At 40.8% G+C, this 16,140-nt stretch overlaps 1 protein-coding gene across 1 annotated transcript in view; it reads left to right on the top strand.

Moving 5' to 3' along the window:
- The window catches only part of ATP8A2 (ATPase phospholipid transporting 8A2), a gene marked incomplete at its 5' end in the record, with an annotated part of 618,696 nt that overhangs the window by 389,899 nt on the left and 212,657 nt on the right, over positions 1-16,140 (top strand). The gene's annotated exons all lie outside the window — the stretch shown is intronic.

Below are 16,140 nucleotides of genomic sequence, written 5' to 3'. Positions count from 1 at the left end.
TTCCAGGCAACCTGCTTGCTCTTTTCTTTCCTAGACTGAAGGGGCCTGATTTCTTGCTCTGTTTCTTGTGGCATTTGCAAGTTACCCAAGCATTGATTCCCCGCCTCCAGAGTGTTTGGACATACTATTTAAATGTGGGAAGGTGTGGGAGTGAGTGGAGAGTAAACAAATAAGGCAATTAAAAATATCTCCATGAACTTCTTGGGTTGTCAAGCTGGTTTTCAGCATGTTGATTCAATTGCAGGCACACTTCTTTTACTTATTAGAGGGACTAGAGCAGGAGAGGGCTAGGGCCGGGAAAAGTGGAGTGGGTGCTTTCTCATTAAACTCTGGGAGGACCAGTCCCTCTTGCCTCCTTTTTAGGGCCAGCTCTGCTGCAGGCAGTGTGGTTTTTGAGGCAGAGGTGACTAATAGATTTCCAAGTGTGTTGAGAAAAGAGGAAGCGGGCGGTCACTCTGTAAAGAAATAGCAAAGCAATGTTAATTGCATTTGGCGTTAATATCTCAGTCTGTTAGGAGTTATTTTGTGTCAGATTTCTCAACTCTTTGTGGAAATAATAGCCAAGACATTCATCAACTTTATCTTATGTGGTCCTTTAAAATGTGCAGCTCAGGGAATTTAACAAGTGTTTCACTAATGGAACTGTGACTGAACATTTCTTTACCCAGTTGTCTACTCTTTCCTATTAAATATTCACGTAAAACATAAACATTCCCATCACTCAGTCTTTAACCAAACTACTATTGAGTAGTTTTCCTGAGTTTTGCGCATTTGTGCATTGTTCTAACTTGCACAAAGGGCATCCTACTTGTCTTGTCTGCTCATCTCATGCTATAATACTCGACTCAGTCCACTCCAAGTGAGAACTCCTTGATGTTACATGTAATGGATTCTGTAGTTTCTATCTTCTTCTTGTCTGCATTTTTATAATTTTTGTCTTTTTTTTTTTTTGGCACTTAAGTAATTTATGTTTGTCCTCCTGTTTCTGGGGCTTTTTTTTTTTTTGGCCTCCATGATAGCAGTCACTCCTGAATGTCACATGGGGTCATAGATAATCAGTGCTGTGGACTAAAGGGGTGTGGGAATCCCTGCTCCCACATGCCATCCCAAGTACCACATGCATTTTCAGCTCCTACTGTAGTAGTCAACTTCATAGGATTTCTTAATAATCTGGTTTTCCTCAAAATCAGCAAATTACAGATAGTCTAGACTTCTTATCAAGACATTCTACATGAAGCTCCCAACTCTTTAGCTTCCCAGAGCTTCCTCCCGGGCCCTTCTTAGTCATTTACACCTCCTATCTAGCCGTTTTTTGTTTTTTTTTTAACTTCAAGAGGGCTAAGGATGAGAAGAGTATAATTTTTGTCTGTCTGGAAAATTCCATTTGGAATGAGGCCATGAAAATGCCATGTGAGTTCCCTAAATTAATTTTTCAATTGTAGCTGATCCACAGCTATACATGATCTTTTATAAACAACCTTTAAAAATATTCTGGATAAAATTTTAAAATTACATAAATTCTCTCCCACTCCAGTCTCTGTCTTCTGCTTAGTATTTTGAGGAGATTTAACTTAAAAATCAAGAAAAAACAAAATCCTCAACAGAGTCCAGAAGGAGCATTGACTCAGTGCCCGCCCAACCTCTGTGGCATTAACATGCACTTCAAATATAACTCTAAAAACAGGAAAGTTCTACTTGGATGGTATTTTAGTGTGTTTTGAACCAAAAGATCAAAGATTGTTGTAATTTCATTTATTCCTTTGCAATGAATAGTTTCACATTCTAAAGGTTACCTTGTAACTCATTGAGAATAAATTGTATTCCTCAATGGTTTTCTTGTAACTCAAGGGAAACCCTTTGCAAGAACCAGTATGTTCTCATCTCAAAAAAGCCCAAGTGGGCATGTGCACACACATACTGATCAAGTCTTGGCTATTATTATGAGGATCATTAAGATTTGAATAACCAATAAAGATTTCATGAAAGACCTATAAGCCTGTAATTATATACGGCCTGCTCCCTTGGTACTCTGACCTATAAAACTTGAGTTTTCTACAGAAGGATTATGTGGCTCTAGTCTCACTCCAATATGGAGGGTGAGCTGACAGCTCCATCACTCTCATCCCCAATCCTCTTGGCTAAATTCTTCTATGACCTTTTCCTGTGTTTATAGAGCCATTTACATATACAAACATGCTTTGTAATATGTTCTGCAGTTGATATGATATTTACCAGGGTATTTGGGGAATCATCCCCATGACTACATATGGGTTCATTGCCTGGCATTTCACAGCATATTTTCCTACAATCTATTTAACCATTTAAAAAAAATTTTTTTTATTAACATATAATGTATTATTAGCCCCAGGGGTACAGATCTGTGAATCACCACGTTTACACACTTCACAGCTCTCACCATATTTAACCATTCTTATATTGACAAGTGTTTGACTCCTCTCCCTTTTTACCCACAAAGAGCCTTTTGGAGTAACAGTTGTCTCTCGAAGCAGCCATAATTGTTCTACCAAAATTATAGTGATCTAATTGGAGCATTACTATCACAGTGCCTTGAGTATATGTAACACATGATCTGGTTTATGGATTATTATCTGTACCTCAGGTTCCTTGTTGCTGACCACCTTCATGCTATTTGATGTGTCACATAAAATTTATTAAGGCTGAAATAACCATTGGTGCAAGTGATTAAAAAATAGGAAGAAAATGATGGAAACTGTGATTTTGTTTCTACCCTATCAATGGGCAAAATGAAAAATACATAAACCTTGGCTCTCCATTTCCTCCATTGCTGCCTTAATCTTGTATTTCTTACCTGCACAATAGGAAAGATCACTAGCCTTGCCCCATCAACCGACTACAGTGCAACCAGGATGAGCTTCCTGAACACACATGTGAGTGATTCAGTGGCTGGCATAGTTTCTGGAACATAGGTGCTTAGCAATGTTGGCAGTGCCACTGTCCTCCTCGGACTTGTCAAGGTTCCTGTGGCTCCTGATGAAATGCCCATGCCCCCCTTTCATTCCCCTGCTCCTTGTGTTCTGGATCCAAACTGTCACCAACCTCATCTCCCATTGCATCCCTCCTCATTCTGTTTTGAATCAGAACTACTGAAGTACAGTTAATACATAGATACCTCTTGATCAGGCATACAGTTCTATAAATTAAAACTGGATTTTATTATTAGAAACTAACTGGCAGCTTTCTGCCTGCCTCCTGTATATGACAAGAGTGTCACCAAGAATTTCTGGAGATGGATGACAAAGATGGTTGCCCACAGGGTGAATGTACACTTAAAAATGATTAGGATGGTAAACTTTATATTGTGTGTATTTTACTACTATAAAAAAGAAATGCTAAAAATGTTTGAAAAGAGTATCACAAGCACTTTGTGGCTTTAGTCACATGGAGGGAAACAAAAATGTGTAGCCAGACCATATTGTTTGGAGAGCTCACTGAAGGGTCGAAAAATGAATTTGACATGCAGTTTTGTTTTGTATTAGCAATTAAATGCTAAGTTTTGTCCCTGTGACCACATAGACCACATTTCTCAGAAGGTAAAATTGTGTCATGGGCTAGACCATGCAGAATGTCATCATCTTGTGAGACAGGTGGGGTCGCCTATCAGCCAGTTAGCTGTGGTACATCCCTGGTGGGTCTGAGGTGGGGGGTAGGAAAAGGGATAAAGTTAGTGAAGGCAAGGAGATAGGACAGGATGGGATATATAAGAGGTCAATGAGGGGCATCTAAATAACTAGATGTTGCTATTGGAAGCTGGAATTCCTTTTTCATTCTGGAATAGGCACAGTAAAGGCAATTTCAGAAAATGTGTATGTCAGTTATGTAGGACAGATGGTAAGCAGAGACCTTTAATGTAATTTTGTAGTTTTAACCTGGGGCGTGAATCGTGACCATTATGTAACCGTTTCCCAGCATAATTTATAAGCAGAAAGGAAAGACTGATTTTTAAAAGCCCTTTGATTTTGACAATGGGAGGAATTTACCTTAAATGTAAAGACTGGAGAAATATTCCTACACATTTTTTATGTCCTCCTGTGACTGCTGTGTGATAATGCCCAAAGAAAGAAGGGTCGAGGGACGCCTGGGTGGCTCAGTGGGTTAGATCCTCTGCCTTCGGCTCAGGTCATGATCCTGGGATCAAGTCCCACATTGGGCTCTCCGCTCAGCGGGGAGCCTGCTTCCCTTCCTCTCTCTCTGCTTGCCTCTCTGCCTACTTGTGATCTCTGTCTGTTAAATAAATAAAAATATTAAAAAAAAAAAAAAAAAAGAAAGAAGGGTCGATTAAATTCTTTAAAGTTCCTAAGCTATTTAACAAACTAGGCATTTGTTATTCAGAATTTCCTGAATAGAGTACAAAGCATGACAAAGAGTTTCAAAGCATAACAGCCTCAGCACGTGAAACATTTACTAGGTGTGAGTTTGTCTACAGATTTTCTGAACCCCTAGGAAAAGGTTATTTGGAATGGAGAAAAATTTTAGTGATAATAAAATGCAAATAGGAAAACAATAGGGAAGTTACCCGAATTTAACCTGCAATTCAGAAAATGATGATACAGACCCCTTATCAACTTTGGTATAACATAAAGAAAAGACACCAAATCATCTTTGAAACAGAGATGAGACTTTGAAATTATGATAATTCGTTGGTGGATCCTTATACAGAAAATAACCATAACACATAGGTATTGGTGTGAAAAAAGTGGGAATTTTATACCATTTAGAGTGTCTACTTATTTTTGGCACTGCATATAAGAAATAACTAATGTTTTCTTGGGGTCATTAAACTAGTATGGGATACTGGCCAGGAACTGGGATGCATATTTAGCATGGAGGTCTGGAAATATTATCACTGAATGAGACAGAGATTTAAACTACAGCAATCTGAGACCAAATGCAACCCAACCAACAGAATCTCGTTGAAAGCTACTTAAGTCTTCTCAGTATCTGACAAGCCTAAAACAAACAAACAAAAGCCTGTGCTCTAAAATACTCCATAAGGTTTACCAGCATTTCGTTTCCTGTGTCTTAAAAATAAAACGGTAAAATGAATTCCCGCATTAACTGCCATTCTAATCCAAAATATTCTCAGAGAAGGACTTTGAGTTCATTTCTTCTGAAAACCTATATGTAATCTTTTTAGTTGTGTTACAGTTCTTTTGTTGTTGGACTTCTGAGAGGTTTGGGGTTTTTTTTCCCCTCCATTTTTCAGATCATTATCGTTTGAAAATAATTATATGTGAACTACTTGTAGGCAGCCCCTTCTTTCATTTCTGTCTGACTAGCTTCTTATATGTGGGGACCTAATTTAAATATGTTAATGTATAAAACCACCATGGATTTGCTCAGCCATATTCTAAACTGGCATCTATCTCCTGAGAGTGACCCAGACTGCATTGTAAATGGTGAAAGAAAGCAACTAGCTTTGGGTAGATTTTGCTTTAAGTGTTAAAATCAATGAAAAATAGATGTTAGATGTTTTAAAACTTTAAAGTACTATCCGATAACTTTTCCCCTTTTTGCTTATAATGCACAACTTAAATACGTCTCAAAAAAATGTATTTCCTTCTTGACATGTAAGAGATCTCTTTATGACAGAAGACAAAATTCCTGATAGCTAAGCTTCTTTCTCCCTTCTGTCCTGTGCATCTTTGTTGTCAGAGGCAGCTTTATATTTTCTGATAAAAAGTCCTTTTTTATGGGGCTAGATTGGAGTTATGAGCTTAACGGTAGCCTGTTAATAGTGTGAATTGAAATCACAGTCAACATATGGACTTCTCTGTAGAGACTGTGAGACTTCATCAGATACGAAGCCATCCATTTTCTAGTAAAAGCTTTATGCAAGAGTTGCCCACCTACTCTGTGGCAGGGGAATGCTGGGACCAGGGGCCCTGGGATAAGCTCTGCAAAGTTCCCCATTTGATGGGGGAGGGGGTAGGTGATGTGCTGAGCCTGAGAAGTGCTTTGATGGTTGTGTGCGGAAGTCTGGTGCCCAACCCTTTCCAAGAACATCCCAGCTTGTTGAATTAGTGATCACCTGGGTGATTCCTACTATGGAGCTGATAGCTGTTGAGCAATAATTATAATTTTAATATGTGGGCAGGAAAACCGTTTGAGACTGGCTTCCCAGTGGGCAGTTTGCAAATAGGAATTAAGTAGAAGTAGGATCATTCTGAAGAGTACTTTCCCCTCCACAGGCATCTTCAGTCTCCAAGTTAAGCACTCTGGGGTCCTGGGATCTAGACGAAGGAACCAGACTGAGCCCCCACCCTTGGAAGCAAGTAGGGGATGAAGATAAGACTTGGATAGTTAGAGTGCAGTTTGCAGGACAGGGTGGCCGGCTTGCAGGAAGACAGCTCGCAGTGCGCAGTGGGGAATCTCAGAAGCGGAGCTTTACAGCCGTGGAAGCCTCAGCTTTCCAGGATGAACTGAGCCAAGCCCTGAATGATGAATAGGAGCCCAGCAAGTGAGGGGGGCTGGAGGAGAGGGTCAGGCTGGCAGGCCAGAGAAAGGCCTGCACCTGTCTGTCCCACTTACTGCGGTCTGTTTATTCCAGCTCCATGACAAATGTCAGAAGTCACCGGGCTCTTAGTAAACAACAGGGAAGAAGTGTAGTTTGCAGGGTTTTATGTTTCAGTAGGAAGATAGCTTCAGAACCGGCTGCACATGGGCTTAGGAATGCTCTCTCAAAGCCTAGTTGGTTGCTGCCCATTTATGGAGCTGGGAGTTTATCAGCCAAAGGTGGGGGGAAGGGGGAGGGGGTGACAGGGAGGAGTTGTTACAAAGCCAGGGAAGTAGTCACAGTCTGGAGGGAGTCCCCTGCAAGATAAACCATCACTTTGAACTTCATAAAAATAGACTCTTGCTTGCTGCCTTTTACATGTGACAATATATGCTTTTTTAATGGTGTTTTTGCAGCTGTTTTACCTGAAAGGCTCATTCTAAAGATCTAGCATTCTAAAAAAAAAAAAAAAAAAAAAGTATTTAGGCACTGATGTTTTAAAAATTGAGTCTCTAACTCTATAAAACCTCCCCGAGAGGGGAGAAAAAATACAAGTCTAAAACCAAATCAATGCAAAGGACTCTGGGGGTGATATGAACTTTGAGGGATATGCTGTGTGCAAAGCTGGGCCTTATTCTAGGGTGCCCGCTCTCTCTTCCCCTCCTGGTGCTGTGGCAGAAACAAAGCAACCCAGCAAGGGGAGTGGTCATTCACGGTGAATGTTATTTCTGTTGACCATTTTGCTTCTGACTTCCCTAAGGGAAGGAGCCTTTTATCTCTGACTTTGCCCCCAGACAGGACTAAATGAACAGCACTCAATAAATAGATAATCAATTGAACACATTTCAGTAGAGGCCGACACGTCAGAGTCTATTGGACTTTGTGTGTATGTGTGTGTGTGTGTGTGTGTGTGTGTGTGTGTTTAGCATATGAGAGAGAGAAGATAATTTAACTAGTATGTTGTATTTCTGTCTTCTTTTTAGGAAATACCTTTCTGTTCTAACTTCATCTTTCCTGGTAGAATTTTCATACAGAGAACTTACACCCTTTAAGTAGTAGAAGATTAATTCAGATTTAGAAATTGTTTAGCCTTACTTACCTTTTGAGAGAGAATAAAAGACAATTTTGACTACATTCTTTTTTTTTTTTTCTTTGTCAGAGAAAGAAAACATGAATGGGGAAGGGGTTGTTGAGGGAGAAGCAGGCTCCCTGATAAGCAAGAAGCCTGAAGTGGGACTGGAAATCAAGTCCCAGGCCTAAGGCATACACTTCCTTAACCGACTGAGCCACCCAGGCATCCCTTTGATTGCATTCTTTAAAACACAGTCCTACCTTAGACTACCTTTTATTTCAGCTGCAACTCTTAGACTTTCACTCTGGTGAAGTTGATCATACCAATTAGGTTTTCTCTTGCCATTTTACTCTGTTCATGTTGCTCTCCTGTATTTCTTCTTTTTTCTGCCAGTGGAGACCAGCTTTCCTAAGACCCTTGAAATCAGATACCTTTTAATTATTTAATTTTGGGGAACTGTCAAAGCACAAAGCCCCTGATCATGCCTTTCTATCCATTTTCATCTTTGTACACCCGAGTAGCACCATTCTTAGTAAGTAAATTTCAGTGACATTTGACTAAGGGTGGTTGAGAGTCCACGACTGAAAACAGAGACTTCTGTTATAGGCTGTGGAAAAGATAAGGTGGCAACAGAAATGATACCTTCTCTAGCTGATGAAGGAGAAGATAGTGGGAAGAAGCAAAGGGAATTCATAATGTAGCGCTCCAATGATGGAAAACGAGCACTTATTTTTGGACAAGCCTCCATTTGCTTTGAGAGGAGTGGGAGCAGGCTACCTTCTCTTCTCCTTTTTTCTAAATTGGTCAGCCTGACTTAAGAAAGAGAAATAGATTCGGGTCCATAGTTCTAAAATACTTTTTGACAGGCAAGTCAAATGTGATTATGAAAATGAAATTCATTGTTCTTTTTCTTGGACTTAGGAGTCTTGGATTTGACCTTCAGTTAAAACAGCTTCTGTGAATAAGCGTCACATCAGAAGGCTCATCTCTAACAAATGCCTGTACTTTTAAGTGGTAAATATCTTCATTGCCTTCTGACAACTCATTAAAGCCAGTGTATTGGTTTTCTCTTGAGCCTCTGTGCTGGTTTTCCAACAGGTGTTCTGGGAGTTTAGGAGGCCCTTCCTTTCTTAGTTTCAGTGCGCTGGCAGATCAAGCGGACTATTTAAAGATGGCGCAAGAAGTGATGCATGTGCTTTCTGGCCTCATCTTTCAAAGGGAGGGGAGGCAAAGTAGATTAGTGTTGTTAAGGACTGCTTGTGCTTTCAGCGTGCCAATAACAGAATATTGATTAAAGTATTGGCCTCTCTTATCCAAGAGTCATAGGACGAGGGTTATTATTCCTCGATTAACTAAGCTGTGTATGGTTTTGATAATCATTTTGTCAATCACTTGTCAACCTGAAAGTTGCTTCTTTGTTAACATTAGGTACTAACTAGGAATTTTTACCTACTTGTTAGCCTTGCCTTATTGGTTTTCTTTATTCCTTTGGAGGTATTTGTTAGTAGGATATACTGGTATACCACTTTCTCTTTGTGCAAGGTATAATTTACATGCAATAAAATAAGCCCTTTCTGGTGTGCAGTCTGAGTCTCAATAAATGTGTACAGTAATGTCACTGCCACTGCGCTCAATTACAGAGCAGTGCCAGCCCTCAAAAAACTCTCTCAACCCCTTTTGTAGTCCCCACCCTAGCCCTATACCCAGGCCCTACAAATGACCGGTCTGCTTTTGGACTGTATAGTTTTGCGTTTCTGAGAGGTCCTGTGGGTGGAATTATACCAGAACATGGTCTTCAGCATATCACATTTGGCATTTCACCCATGCTGTTGTATCCAGTGGCTTATTCTTTTTTAGTGTTGAGTAGTATTCCATTCTGGAAATAGGGTTTCCCATGGTTGGGGAGTTCTGGAAGCCCAGTGCCAGGGGGTTGTGAACTAGGGGCCAGGAAGTTGCTGCTCTGCAGGTAACATAATAGTTTAAGGAAGAACGTGAATAAAATTTGACTGGAACAACATTGATCATAGCAAGGCAAGATGATGGTGGTGGAGGAGTGAGTTGGCCTCGGGAACACTTTCTGCTAACCTTTCTGGGGAGCAGAAGGACCAGGAGCCCATACACTTGTCTTCTTTCAATCCCTTAGATCTGTGGTCTGATGGTGGCCATGAGCAGACAGCTGCCCTATTAGGGTGGAGGAGGCTCTGCAGTTAAGCCACTAGGGGGCTTTGCTTCCAGCTCCAGCCCAGCAAATCAGGGCATGCCTCCTGGCCACTCCCAGCCTCAGTGTCCTTCCCTGTAAAATGAGGATAATAAAATACATACATCAAAGGGTTTGGGAGGATTAAGTAAAACCACACAGGAAAGCCTTTAGCGTGGGGCCAAACCACATGGAGTCCTCAAATTAGCCCTTTAGCATTATTTTAAGGTATTTAATATTTGACCAGTCTTTCGACTATAGTATGTGGGCTTAAGGCTTTTCCAGTTCACCCTTCCTTCCAGAATAGGATTCTGCCATACAATAGCAGACAGTCATCCAGTCCAGCCTCTGCTGGGAATCTTTCAGGATGAGGCAAGTCTCACTTTTATGACTTCGTTAGACAGTTCTACCTTAAATGTGGCCCCTCGTGTACACTGTAACTGTATAGAATCATTATAGAGCAAAATAGCCATGATTCAATCTACTAGATTAACGAAGTCTGCGTGCCTCCTGTCTAACCATTCAGATGCTAATAAGTGATTGTATTCCAGTAACATGTGAACTCTGTTCATAACTGAGAAACAGTTTTTCTAACATCACCTGTGGCCTGATGTTCTCCCCTGACCCAGAGCAGCATTTACAGATTTCGTAAATTACCCCAGAATCCTTGGTGCTCCCACACTTTGCCTGAGTTCAGTCAAGAGCATTTACATGAAACACTGAAACTGACGCACTTGTCCCTTAAAACTCCAGCCCCTAAACAGTGTACTCCTTTGGGGTTTGCTGGAAGGAATCCATGTGTGAGTGTTTCTTCTGCTCCCAGAAGATGAGTTTCACTCATTTCTTTCAAAGCCACGCCACCTCGTGTTGACTGAAACTAGTCCTCCAGGCTGCGCTGGACCAAGACATATGCCTGCGGCAGAGCCCAGAAAGATCCTCCAGGTGCCCACTTGTTGTCTGAAAACACAGGTCTCTCTCTCCATGTGTACAGAGCAGGTGGGAACTGTGCTGTCCACAGAGATGTCAGAACTTTTAGGTGGGTAGAGTGCTGTGTTGATCTTGGGCTTTTTTTTACCTGGGCCAGCTATAGCCTTCAAGTATCCAGGAGTTGTAGCAATTACACCAGGCCTTCAGGTGCTTTGAAATTCACCTGCTTTGGAACACTTCAACGCAAGAACAAACAACAATGCAATATATCCTGGCCGCTAGTATGTATTGGTATGAAAATGGAAAATAAGTTTTCCTGAACTCCCTGCTGTTTCTGTTCTAGAGACAATTTTGAATCTGTAAAACCTGGGTGTATTTTGTATATGCTGCCTTTTTTAACCTTTTTTTTTTTTTTTTTTTTTTTTTGGTGGGGGGAGATTAGCCAGAGAAACTTACCCAAAAAGGTAATGCTGTGAAAAGTGTCTTTGCTTTTTGGTATCTCTCTTGTTCTTGATCTGTTCGTAGTATCATTAGCTGATGCAAAATATGCATGTGGCTTGGTCATTGTTGCTGCGAATTTTAAAAGCTCACTTTATGTATTCCTTTTTTTTTTTTAATTTATTTGATAGAGAGAAATCACAAGTAGGCAGAGAGGCAGGCAGAGAGAGAGAGAGGAGGAAGCAGGCTCTCCGCCGAGCAGAGAGCCCAATGCGGGACTCGATCCTGGGACCCCGAGATCATGACCTGAGCCGAAGGCAGCGGCTTAACCCACTGAGCCACCCAGGTGCCCCTCACTTTATGTATTCCTAATACGTTGTTGGATTAACCTTAAATGGATCTGAAAAGATCAGTGGAATACCCAGTACGGGGTAGTTCTATAGCAGCTATGGTTATTTCTTCCCACCCAAGCAGGTGGCCTTAGTTTTTAGCCTGGTCTCCTGGGACCCTCGTCTTTCTAGTAATGCTTCCCGGAATCAGCACTGACGTATACTTATAGGAACCATGTACACATGCTCTTGGGTTTTGATTTTCTTTCCTCTTTCTGTTTGTGTGGTTCGATAGGAATCTGTCAGTGGTAGAAATAGCTGGGATGCCTTCCAGGAGAACTCGCACGGGACGCCTCTGCCTGCCTCCCTCTCCTTGTCCTCTGCTCTAGTAACTATAGCCAGCACCGCGGTTCACCTGCCTCTAGCTAGAGTCCTTGTAAATAGAAGTCACAATGGACCTTTCTGCTTTTCCTTTTCTTCCTGCTTCTGTAGTGTCTGTCACAACATTAATCTCACATGTGATATCTGCCCATATCAAGAAATGCTGATCAGTCATTTCTAAACAATAAGCATAAATGAGGGGGAACCCCTAAATTCTCCTTAAAACAGCCACGTCTTTATTGTTGCTAATTAAGTTGGTAGAGTGAATTCTGAAGGACAAAATTAGAAAGATAATTAAAAGCAAGTTTTTCTGCCTACCATGAGTCAGAAAAGATTTAATTTAAATATTAATCAAAACTACATAATACAATGAACTTCAAAATATTGGAGTTATAATAAGAAAAGTCCCACTGTAAAAGTCAGTGTGAATAAATTAAAAGACCTGCCCCACTCTGGGATAAGAAGAAACCTGTACACACAGAGACTTACACATGCATATATACACATACGAGCATCAAAGTGATTAATCAAACAAGGAAATGCTGAAAATCGTAAGGAAATACATGAAAAAATAGCCTAGAAATCTTAAAAATAAAAGTACTAAGAGGATTTGTCGTGCCAGATATTACACATAATACAAAGGTGTAACAGTGAAAGCAAACTGGGGCTGTGCATAAACAGCAGTAGAATCAAGTAGAGAATACAAAACCCAATCCAAATACAGCTGGAGTTTTGGTTTGTGATTAAACTGGCATTTGAAGTGAGAAGGTAAAAGACAATTTACATAAATGGTGGGTCATTTGGGTCATTTGGGAAACAGGGTCATTTGGGAAAAATACTACATTGGATTCGTAATTCTTACTTTACTCTTTCCACTAAATTAATTACAAATGGATCTGAGATTTGTTTTTATTTGGTTGTTATTTTCTTAAAAAAAAGAAAGAAAGGAAAAAGAAAAATAACCGTAAACCTTCTGTGTTGTGAAAAGGTAATGCATTCACATGGTTCTAGTCTTTAAAACCCCAGTGAACATTATACATCATCAAATCTCCTATCTCTGGGTCTGTGCTCATCATTGCCCCCTTGGCTCTAGAGCTGTCCCTGATGTATCTTTCAGCTTTTGTTTGTATGGACACCAGCTTGTGTGATCATTCATCATCATGCCTTTCTTTTTTTACTCAAAACATTGCATTCTAGACACCTGTTCTGTCCCTTCCTTTTGTGCCCTAAAAAAAAAAACCCCAGGGGTCTTTCCACATTAATGCTGAGGGCCTCCTCATTCTTCTTGCAACTGTAGAGTGTTCAGTTAGGTAAATAGTTTATTTAACCAGTCCCCTATTGATGGACACTTGGGTTATTTCCAACTTCAACATTTTCCTTCAACAAATTCTGCTGCAGTGTTGGATAAATTCCCAGAAGTGGGACTTCCATGTCAAAGGGTAAATGCATTAATAATTTTGATAAGTACTGCCATTTCCCCCTTTATTTATTTATTTTTTTTAATTTCTAGGAGTTCTTTATATATTGGGGGAGGTTAGCCCGTTGTCAGTGGCATGAGTTGCAAGCATTTTACTTTTCATTGTAGTAAAAGACCAGGATCATTCCAAACTGTTCACTGAAGGCTGGGTTCCTGGGGAAGGAGACTCAGCTGGGGTGTAGCAGAGGGATTTTTTTTTTTTAAGGAGTGCCCTTGATATCAGCATCTATCAAGGGGAGTGAATGGCAGCACGAAGAAGCTGTGGCTCAGGTAAATGAATGAAACCCTAGGTCAGACAACTGGCGGGGGGCCAAAGCCAGGGTAGGAACACAGGTCCTTGTTCTTGACAAGGCACAGGTACAGGCTGCTTCTTCCAAGAAGAGCATCCTATAGAAGGCCATGGCTCAGGAGAAGTGGTTTCTAAAGAAATGAGTGAGAGTAAACAAAAGCAAAGAAGGAAGTTTTCCCTAGGAAGAAGGTATGCAAGTGAGTCTGCAGAATTGCAAGTAGCTCTGAATGGTTGAAGGTTGGGTTTGGGAAGTGTGGGAGAGAAAATTGTGGTGACATCAGTTAAGCCTTAGGTATATGTGAGTCGTGGCATTTTCAGCACAGCAGTAGTGATGTGATGACACTTGCAGTTCTGAAAGATGATTCTTGTTGCTGTTCATCTTGGTGGCTTATGAGAGAGCCGCAGATTATCCAAAGATGGCTACACCAATACGTCTTTTAAATCACATGCTCTTCATACAAAGTGTTTCTGACACTTTCCTAAATGAGCAGTGGGGACAGTGTTCCCTTCCCTTGCATCTAGATGAACCTTTGTAACAGCCTCAAGCAGTGGACACTGGGTGAATTCCAAGGATAGGTTCCCTTGGAACCCAGCCGACCTGCTGTAGGAAGCCCAGGCCACATGTGGAAACCACATGAAACGTTGTGGCCACCTGGCTCTCCCAATGCCTCAGCTACCAGCTGTGTGAGTGTGCAAACTTCAGAGGACTCCACCCCCAGTCTTCTTGCCAATAGCCTGGGGCAGAGATGCGCGATCCCTGCTGAGCCCTGCCCTGTTCTAGATCTGTGAGCAGAATCAGTGGGAGTAACCTATTAAGTCACCATAATCCCCAGAACAAGCAGTTATGCTGATTTTTATTTCAAGCAAATGAATGAATGTCCCATCAGACCAACAAGTTTCTCTTTTTTTTTTTTTTTTTTTTTTTAAGATTTTATTCATCCATTTGACAGATGGAGATCACAAGTAGGCAGAGAGGAGGGGTGGGAAGCAGACTCCCTGCTGAGCAGAGAGCCCCATGAGGAGCTCAATCCCAGGACCCTGAGATCATGACCTGATCTGAAGGCAGAGGCTTAACTCCCTGAGCCACCCAGGCTCCTCAAGTTTCTCTATCTTCTGAGTCATGTTCCTTTGAACCAGTCACTTTTGGGGATGCAGAAGAGTTTCTTGTATGGATGATAAACTCATTGAAGAGAAACCTAGTTTCAAAGACCTTGTCACTATGAGGTTTAATGATGAGGCCCCAGGCATACTGCCCAATGCCATGAACATGGTCTGCTCTCCCTACACTGGTGTCTTTCCCCAGCCCCAGCCTGACCATGACATTAAAACTGTTAGTCTTCTGATGACAGAGAAGTGTCAGATTTTCATGTTGTTCTATAAGCATATGCAGTTGTCAAAAGTCCTTTAACTGTACACTAAAAAGGGTGATTTTTACTGTATACAACTTACATCTTAATATAAATCTTAGTAAGTGGAGACCTATTCTAGTAATTGCTCTTAGATCGTTAAATCAGGCCTAGTGCCACATCTGTCAGAAGAGTCTTTTGTTTATATAGAACTTCTTCCTTTCTTTCCCTCTCTACCCCTTGCCCCCATACACACACATCCTCTCTCTTGTCATCCCACACTTTTTTGTAATTTAGTTTTTGGGTAGGCCTGCTAAGGGTGATCCATACATCTATGCCCAAGTTTTGATTCAACAAGTAGGTCTGTGATCAGAATATCGGCTCTATACCATAGAGACTTAGGGCACATTTGACAAAACTAAACTTAGTCTCCCTCGAGACACTCAAGCTTAGAGAAGTCATGCATGCATGTTATGTATGCATATGTGAACAGCAGCAAGGAGTTTTCTCCCACTCTGCTTTTTCATTCCTGCAAGGTTAGATGGCTCAAAGGTGTGGGGGCAGGAATGTATTTATGTATCACTGGGCTGTCAGAGCCTCATATTCCTCATTATTTCTGAGTTATAAGAATATAGTTAAAATGCTCCATGTCTGTACATTTCCTCAACCTTAAGTATGAATATTAGAGTAAATCATAAACCATAATTCAAAATGCAAACACCTTCTGTGCCCACATTTAGTATATTTATCAATTTCTTTCCCATATCCGCTCAATGACAACTGAAGGAATTGCTTTAGGATGACAGATTGTCAGCACATTGACAGATTGTGTTAGATGAATATTTTTAGTGGGAATGAATGATTTTTAGGTGAGCTTTTCTCAGAGATATAATAGGGAGAAGAACTGTTTTTCCAAGTGTCAAACTTACAGATTGTTTTTTCCTTGTTGATTGTGGTCAACCTAATTCATAGCTATTAACAAGTATTTTATAAAACAAAGAGAAAAATTGGAACTTCCTAAAAAGTCCAACATCTACTAGAATAGACACCTTAGTAAATAAAAAAGGAAATTATGTCAATCCTTTTGGCCCAAGATAGAGAAAAAATAACTTAAAATAGTTTAGAACTGTTTCTGGTTCTTTATTGTGT

Source organism: Mustela nivalis (assembly GCF_964662115.1).
Source record: "Mustela nivalis genome assembly, chromosome: 15".
Lineage (NCBI taxonomy): Eukaryota > Metazoa > Chordata > Mammalia > Carnivora > Mustelidae > Mustela > Mustela nivalis.
This window is presented reverse-complemented; position numbering and strand designations above follow the sequence as displayed.